Below are 9,407 nucleotides of genomic sequence, written 5' to 3' on the forward strand. Positions count from 1 at the left end.
CATTTATGTCCAATTGAGAAAATATGAGAGGAACGTTATGCCATTTAGGCGAAAAAACGCTCCATCCGAATTTCAGAAGATTATGAATGATATTTTCAATCCTTTCAAAAAAATTCTATAGTTTATATTAATGATGTGTTGATATTTTCTAAAACCATTAAGATCAACACTTTAAACATCTACCTACATTCATTAATGTAATCAAAAGAAATCAGCTAGTTGTATCCATACCCAAAATCAAATAATATCAAACTCAAATCCGTTTTCTTGGATTTTAAATTTATTTGAGCCTTATTAAAACCCATCCAATGGTCTTTGTCTCAAACTTTGGTGATGACGTATCCTAGAAAAGCCAACTTCAAAAAAATTTGAGGTTCTCTCAATTACGTGTCTTATATCCTTCAAGATATCAGGCACATTTACAAATGTCTTGATGAGTGTCTTCAAAATAATACAAAGAATTTATTGGTAAGGGATATCTCTACAACCCAAAAAAATCAAATTCAAATATCAAATATGGAGGTATCTAAAATTGTCAAAGAGGACAGAGAATCAATTATCATATTTCATTCAAAAGCCTCCAATAATACCATACAAATTACAAAATAGTAAAAAAAAAAAAAATAAATAAAGTATTATTTCCATTGTACTCTAGGTACAAAAATTTTAAAGAAAATTTAATTAACAAAACTATTAAAATCTATTCCAGAGTCAAATTTAGTTTTAGAAAAAGAAGGAATAATCTTGTTTCAAAGAAAAAATTATTTTACTGAATAGAAGTAAATTTTGTTGTGGTTTGATTTTAAAATTCTACCAATAAAAGAAGTTGAAAACACCTTGGGAGAGTTTCTAACAAAGTCTCTCTTCTCTTCTCTTGTCTTCCGAAGCTGATACTAATCCAACCAATCATTTGCATGGACTCAAAAATTCAATTACCTATAAAAGAAGTTGAAAACACCTTGTGAAAGTCTGTAAGGATAGTACGACTTCTAGCTTTGCAAAATCCAGCGTTGTTGGTGCTTATCAAAATCGCTGCCAGAATAAAGTTTAACAAGTGGTTCTATGGTGTAGTGGTTAGCACTTTCGACTTTGAATCTAACGACCTGTGTTTAATTCCCGATAGGTAATCCGTCAATTTATACAAAATTGGTTCATAGCCGATTCGGTAGGGTCACTTTTGGACCGATAATCTGTAGAAGGGGTCACTAAGATTGAGATCATACAAAATGGGTCCATAGCTCAATGTTAGAGCATTTGATTGCAGATCAAAAGGTCACCAATTCGAACCTAGTTGGGCCCTTCTATCTTGGATAGAAATTTGTTACACTTTTTGGACCGACATTATGTCTAAGGGGTCACTAAGGTTAAAATTCTACAAAGTGGATCCATGGCTCAGTGGTAGAGAATTTGACGGGTCACCCGTTTGAACTTGGTTGGGCCCTTTTATTTTGGACAGGCACTTTTTACACTTTTGGACTGACACTCTGTAGAAGGGAGAGAAGGGGTCACTAAGGTTGAAATCATGCAAAATGGGTTCATAGCTCAATGGTAAAGCATTTGATTGGAGATTAAGAGGTCATCAGTTTGAATTTGGTTGTGCCCTTTTATTTTGGACAGATACTTTGTTCGATTTACTCCCGACCACATAGAACCATGTACTTAGAACCTAAGGGCCACTATTCTCGGACAAGAACCAAGAATGTACTTAGAACCTAAGGGCCACTATTCTCGGACAAGAACCAAGAAATCATTAAGAAAAGAGTGTGGTATCCAAACACCCTCTTTTAACTTGCAATCTGTGCTTCGAGAACCCACGGAAAATGGGTCATGACTCCGTTTTTGTTTTCACTTACTCCTCCTAAATCTATAAAATGTCTCCTATTTTTATTCATTCTCTCTTTACTTAAATATCAAAATCTTAAATAAAAAGGAAGAGTTCTCTAGAATATTCTTCTTTTCCAGTAATTTCACATAATTTAACATTTTAAAAATCGGTAAATTAAAAAAATCCTATATTGGTATATTCGTAATTTCATGTAGTCTTCCTAAGTTTGTCGGCGACATTGTTTTTTGTCCAGCTTGATAATGTGAGTTTGTAACCCATCCGTTAGGTTCTTGGAATGATTCTCTAGATTATCCCTTCCATGTTGGGAGTTGGGCCATGGGTCTTGGGTGAAGGAACCGTTGGTTTACCACCCCTAAAAGTTAAGTTGAGTCTAGTTTCACATAGTATCATTGTCTTTGAGATAACAATTCTTTTCTATTTTATCTAATTTTTTTAAATATGGGTTCATTTCCAAATGCATGCTAACACCCTTATTGTTGAATAAATGACATGAAACTAGTTTCACATAGTAACGTTGCCTTTTTCTCCTATTGGTGGAAGGATAATAGGTTGATAATACCTATAGGGTAGTTTTAAGCGTGACAACCAGACTAATTTTTTTTTTTTTAGTTAAAAATTAGAATTATAACAATCTGCCTAAAACCCTACGACTAATTTTGCTTCATTTCTAAATGCAAAGTAGAAAAATAGAAAACTTCATGTCTCCATCTTGTAAAGCCAATAAACCAAAGGGCCTAATATAGTAGAGAAATAAAAAAATGTTACCCTCATCTGTGTTGTGCTATGCCATAAGTGATCAATGGATGTTGACTTTGACCAATTCTTACTATTTTTTTTTTCTATATTTTGAAACTATTTTAAGCACTTTTCTCTTGTACTTCTTATAATTTTACCTTTTAAGGTTGTAAATATATATGCACGGTGACTGATTATCAGTCCACTGAGTTAGGTGGAAATAAATTTTGAAGATGAAATTAAAGTATTAATTTCGATGTCATCTCTACCTGAGTTTTGGGATGTTGTTATTAATGAGATTCAATCTAATGCCATTAGTAATTCACAATGATAATATTCAAAATACTTAACAAAAAAGAATGGTCAACATAAGATATTTGAAACAAATAAATATTTTGTCCCATGTGGTATATCAAATCACTCATTTGAAATTCCTTAATAATAAACCTGAAGTCTTACATCTTTTATAGAGAAAAGTTCCTTAAATAGAAGTCTTATTAGATACTTCTAAGCATTTAGAGATCAACTAGACACAAAGCTAAACATTCTAAAAAAAAGTTAGGGGTTAGACTTTTAAGTTAACGTAATTTAAGAAACTTATGATTTTTATATTATCAAGAGTTTAATTGAGCTAGGTCGATTCAATCTATTGGACCCAAGAATTGAACCGAACCAAACCAACTAGTTAGTAACATGATTTAGTGGAAGCATTTTCTCGCAAAGTAGAAGCAATAATGGAGGGTTTGAAATAATATAGTTTTCACCCCTTGTTTCTCGAGTGAATATTGAAATAATATAGTTTTCATGTTAAGTTTTGCACGGAAGAAAGAAAGACTGGGATGTAATGTATTATTTCAATTTGTTTGTAATATACAACAATATATAAATTAACTATAAGAAGTATATAAAATTACATGTTCTCCAAGAGCTTCCCACTGGAGGGTTACTTCTGCAACCACTTTAAAGGTGCTCAAGATCACAACGAGTTAGATAAAACAGGTCTAGAACTTTCAATCCAATAACTTGAGTTTGACTTGTGATAGGATCTCTCTTCTTTTGGAATCTGCATAAAATAGGAAAACCATTCCAAAATTAATTTTAACAAGGGGTTCTATGGTGTAGTGGTTAGCACTTTGGACTTTGAATCCAAAGACTTGGGTTCAACTCTCGATAGGACCTTTAAGAAGAAAAGACTTTGATGCGAAAACACAGAATAAGGAACGATAACATAAATTTTCTTGGATCGTGATGAGCATTTTCTCTCATATCTTGGGTCCGCTAACTAAAGTTTTCCAATAACTCCCAAACTTCATTACCTTATATAGCCTCTCGGGATAAGGATTCATACAACATTTCATATTTTGATGGACAGTTTAGTTGAACTGACCTTTTTGATGGACAGTCATTACCTTATATAGCCTCTCGGGATAAGGATTCATACAACATTTCATATTTTGATGGACAGTTTAGTTGAACTGACCTTTTTGATGGACAGTTTAGTTGAACTGGCCGTATCATCGTTTTCTTCATTTGAACAAGAAGAAGATGCGCATTTTTTGCATCGCCGCCATCTGAAACTCGGTCTGTACAGCCACATTTACAGCGTTTCTCTCCTTGATTTCTTCGTGAAACTTAAAGATGGATGTTACAAGAAAGGGCTAGGGATTTATTTGATAACTTCTCGTGGATTGTAGCCTAAGATATTCGTTACCAAAGTTCATCCAAAATCTAATTTATCGCTGGAGATTAAACAAAGGATTTCTTATTGGGTAGCCCATTCTAGGGGTTTCAAGGCCCTATTTCTTCATTGAACCCCTTCCATATCCTATCTTCAGACTAAAGGAATTGGTTTGGAGGAACGTCTTTGAGTGTAGGACCCTAATTTCCAAAAATCGTTCTCGGTATGCAACTCACTCGAAACGCCAAATTTTCAATCTCATGGGTAGCTTGTTCTACGATGTCTCAGCTCTTGATTCCTTCATCAAGTTTACTCAACTTCTTCCTCTGAAGCTAGAGGAATTCTTAATTTGAAGGTAAAGGAATCGTAGATAGGAATTTTGACTCTTATCCCCAATTTAATTTTGAAACCTATTTCCTTCAATTTGGCATGCTCTCGAGGTTATTTTTCTACGTGGTCTTCTATGGAATCATTCCTGCTCGACGAGTCATCAAGTATCCTCGGATTGGATTTTCAAGTTTTTCTTGAAGTTCTTCAATGGCGGATTGAATTGGGAGAATGGTTTCTTGGCACTTTCAGCACTCTATTCCTTCATAGAACTTGTGGGTAATCTTGTTAGAAACTTTAGGAATATGTTTGAAGAGAAATGGTGGAGGATTGCTCTCGAATTTGGAAGAAATCTGAGAGTAGGAGACCCATAATCTAAATGCTTATTGCCTTGGATTTGGGGATCGACCTTTCTCGATTCTTATTCCGTATTGTTGCTCCTACTTCAGACTTTATAGGAGGAGCTTAAACAAACATTGAGAGCTCCAGATTCTTCGTTATTTAGAAGTTTGAAGAGAAATGGTGGAGGATTGCTCTCGAATTTGGAAGAAATTCTAGAGTAGGAGATCCACAATCTAAACGCTTATTGCCTTCAATTGGGGGATTGACCTTTCTCGATTCTTATTCCGTATTGTTGCTCCTACTTCCGACCATATAGGAGGAGCTTAAACCGACATTGAGAGCTCCAGAATCTTTGTTATTTAGAGTTTAAACTTTCTGGATAATTTTTTGGAGATATCAACTCCGATCATAGCCTTACCGACCTTGGCTTTGAATACTAGTCGTTGGATGTGATGATCCGTGCGTGTTCGTTCTAGATCATATCAAATTTTGGAGGAGATCCGACGGTTGAGATTTGAGTTCGAAAGATTTTTCCCGGATGGTCACGGTAGATGCTCTAATTTGAATTAGAGTGACATTTTTGTAATTATCCAGTCTTCCAAGGGTATTTTGGTAATTTGCCACTTTCTGAATATTTTATTATTATTTTTCTCCAAAAATCCATAATTTTTCTACAAATTTCTCATCACTCTTTTATCATTTTTCCCTTTTTCTCAATCTTGAGATTCCTTTTAGATAAGGAATTATAAATTGAGAAAGATTCTTGATAATTAATAAAATGAGTTTTTTGCTCTTTTGATTTACTTTTTCCTTTCCAATCCTTTTCAAAAGACCTTTTAACTCCTTGAAATTACTTGTTAAGGTACACGAGTGACTTGACTAAGTCCTTTGTTCTTGCTTAATCCTTTAATTTTTTTCCTTTATATTCTTTGGGTCTTTCATGGGTGGCTTATTCTTATGGGAGATAATTTACTTCATTTTTGGGATGTTACATATACATACTCGGTACACGAGTGACTTGACTAAGTCCTTTGTTCTTGCTTAATCCTTTAATTTTTTTCCTTTCTATCCTTTGGGTCTTTCCTGGGTGGCTTATTCTTATGGGAGATAATTTCCTTCATTTTTGGGATGTTACATATACATACTCGTTACAAACACAAAATAAGAAGCAGACTCAAAAGAAGAACAAAAAAATACTAGATTAAAAACAGAGGTTAGTCCATGGCCCACACTCCAAAGTCCGCTCTCATCCATGACCAACTCTTAGTTACTTGAAAAAAAATGATAAACATGGAGTGAGTAAAACTTAGTAAGTAGCCTACTAGTAGGTTCTTAATCGCAATCATAAGCTAGGATATTACTTCTTGTTATGTTTTCAGGATCTTAAAACCATACCCTCAAATAACCTTCGATTTTCTCCCCATGAACAAAATTTTCTCCCCATCTATCTTTTTTTTAAATGCTTTTGAAAGTTAAAAGAGTAGTTTTGAATTTTTTTTTTTTTTTTTTTTTTTTGGAAAATTCAACCGTATTTAAAAAAAAAAAATTATGAGTATTCTTTTTAGATAAAAGTGCAAAGTTCAATGGTATTTTTATTAATTTAGATTATAATTTTAAAAAAAATACAAATTTTTTTTTATTAAGTTAATATTAATTTTATTAAAATACATAACACCACATCAAAATTAATTTATTGGGACTAAAATTAAAACTAAAAAATTAATTTATTTTAAACTAAAAAATTAATTTATTTTAAAACTAAAAAGTATACTTTGTTTGACTAAAACATCCCTTATCCCAACTATAAAGAATTTAATTCCAAGCTCTCTTCTAATAGACAAACGATTTATTAACTTTTGTTGTAAGATTTCACTTCATCAATTTAAGTAGCGTTCAACTATAAATATCGAATTTTAAAGTATTGCTCGGCAAAGTAAATCTGTTGAAACTATCTATCAAAGGTGTTCCATAATGAGTTGTGGAGAAGTGTTTCCTTCAATTCAAATTTCAATTAAGGATGTCAATGACAAAAGAGTGCAAGAGGCTAGAAGGTTTGTAGGGGAAGAAAATAACAAGAGTCATGGACATCGTTTCATTTACAAGCTGTATCATGTGTCTTATTCATGGTTACTTAAATCTCGTTGAATTGGTGCACCTTTCACATCAGAGACATTTGTGCCTTAAACCAAGCTCTTTGCAATTGCGAACTTATTAAAAACTCTTTGCTTGCTGCAACATTTGCTTGACATAATTGGACCAAAGGACGGTATGGACGACCATAGCTCACTGAATTTGTCTCCAATCATGAAGTGTGACGTCAAATCTTTGTGCATACCATATTCATTAACTATAACATGGCAAGAAATTTTTTATGTTTTGACTGGGCATGCCATATTCTGTTGTTCTTATATATCTTTAGTTACTTGTGATTAAAGCAAAGAAGTATAGACATGGTTTCCAACCAACCCTTCTTTTATAGTTAGTTCGACGAATGAGTTTTTGTTATCATTTTATCATTAACCCTTCCACTCGATTTTGTGTTATGATATCATACAGGGATTGAGAATCGACCTTACTTGGACAAAATTATATACTGTTTGATAATTATTGTTGATAACATAGATAAATTGAATTATAAGCATGTTAAGTTCAAAAGTAACAAATTACTTGTACACTTTTACTTATAATATTCGTATTCTTTATATAGTTATAAGAAAGGGAGGGATAGAAAAGATACTCATAATATCATTATGACTATGCCATATTTCATTAATAAAAGAGAGCAATACATCCACAAACACACACATATATTTCGAGAGAAAGGGCTTATTATAAGTAGAGATAGCATTCTAGTAATTGTATTGCTACTTGGGGACAAGGAACTCGAGAACTTCTTTAAAAGATGAGAGTTTATGAGTAGGTGGCGATGGATATATCACATGCACAAAAAGAAAGTTCTTCACCTTTGTAATAAAAGACCAAGGAATATCATCGTTATTTATAACTTCTATTACAATAATATAAATTATGCGAGGACGACGTTCTTTAGTCATACCAACCAGACCGTTCACCACACGATTGTAGATGAAACAATGTCTACTATTCTCGTTATTCTTTTCAACTTCGAACGTTCTTGCATTCCGCACTACTAGGATATTGACATCCTTAATTGGTACTAAACCATCTAAAGGCAACCCTTCCACACGGCTCATTCTAACACCTTTGGTAAATAGTTCCAAGAGACATTGTTAGGCCGATTTTGTTCATGAATACTTAAGAATTTGATATTTATAGTTGTAGTTGAACGCTACCTAAATTGATGAAGTGAAATCTTCCAATGGAGTCTAATAAAGCGTTTGTCCATTAGAATAGGTTGGAATGAAATTCTTTATAGTTCGAGATAATAGTTGTATTCTTTAAGTCATTGAGACTAGTGTTACTAGTACTTGTTAGTATATTTGTGTATAAATATTAAAATGATTAGTTATTAAATATTGTTTGAATTAAAGCGTTTATAATTCAAATGATCTTCATAACATAATTCATAAAAAAATAAATAAAATAATTAGGAAGCATTTATGTGCTAGATCAAAATAAGATGCATAAAAAAAACTTGCTGTAATTATTTCATTCATCGACCTTTAATCTTAAAAGTAACTTAAAATATTGCAATATTGTGATTCAATGGCCTATTATGAAATTAGGCCCGAACTAAATAAATAATATTTAAAAGATGGAAAAATTCATAAGCCAACCAAAATATGTATTCAAGAATTCACAACAACAATCACAAACAATATTAATTAGCATCTTGTCTTTTGGTTTGTCACATTTTCAAACATGAACAAACCTCAATTTCGAGTCGGTGAGTATTATGGATCTTTTGAGGAATTCATCAAATTCCCTCTCCACAAGAAGCAGTATAACTACTAGATTGCTCTACTAGATTGCTTTCAACTCATACTTCAAAAAATAATTTTTCTCTTTTGGAGATTCTAGCCATACTAGATTGCTTTCAACTCATACTTCAAAAAATAATTTTTCTCTTTTGGAGATTCTAGCCTAATAATCCTTATATAAGTATCTTTTCTTTTTCTCTCGTACCTACCTTATACATAACATGTTAAATTAACTCATACTTAAAAAAATAATTTATCTCTTTTGGAGATGCGGGGTATCGATCCCCGTACCTCTTGCATGCTAAGCAAGCGCTCTACCATCTGAGATACATCCCCACAATTTTTGCATCACAAAACCTTAAATTTCCCGTCATCAATAATAGTGAAAATGAAGAAATATTTCTACCCAACATGTCATGAATAAGGAAAAATTGAAAATAAATAATATATTTAATAATAGATAGTCTTAATTTTGGAGATGCGGGGTATCAATCCCCATATCTGAGCTACATCCCCATGATTTTTACATCATAAAACCATAAATGTCTCATCATCAATAATAGTGAAAATAAAAAAATAT

The 9,407-nt window shown here is 32.5% G+C and overlaps 2 non-coding genes across 2 annotated transcripts; one reads left to right on the forward strand and one right to left on the reverse strand.

Annotated features, from left to right (window-relative positions):
* Positions 1-3,688: 3,688 nt before the first annotated feature.
* TRNAQ-UUG (transfer RNA glutamine (anticodon UUG)) lies at positions 3,689-3,760 on the forward strand. The gene has a single exon. It is a non-coding gene; the product is annotated as a tRNA-Gln (tRNA).
* Positions 3,761-9,090: 5,330 nt separating this feature from the next.
* Positions 9,091-9,163, reverse strand: TRNAA-AGC (transfer RNA alanine (anticodon AGC)). Its single transcript has one exon. It is a non-coding gene; the product is annotated as a tRNA-Ala (tRNA).
* Between the last annotated feature and the right edge of the window lie 244 nt (positions 9,164-9,407).

The sequence above is a fragment of the Cucurbita pepo genome, chromosome 10 (assembly GCF_057944985.1).
Source record: "Cucurbita pepo subsp. pepo isolate OVF chromosome 10, ASM5794498v1, whole genome shotgun sequence".
Classification (NCBI taxonomy): Eukaryota; Viridiplantae; Streptophyta; class Magnoliopsida; order Cucurbitales; family Cucurbitaceae; genus Cucurbita; species Cucurbita pepo.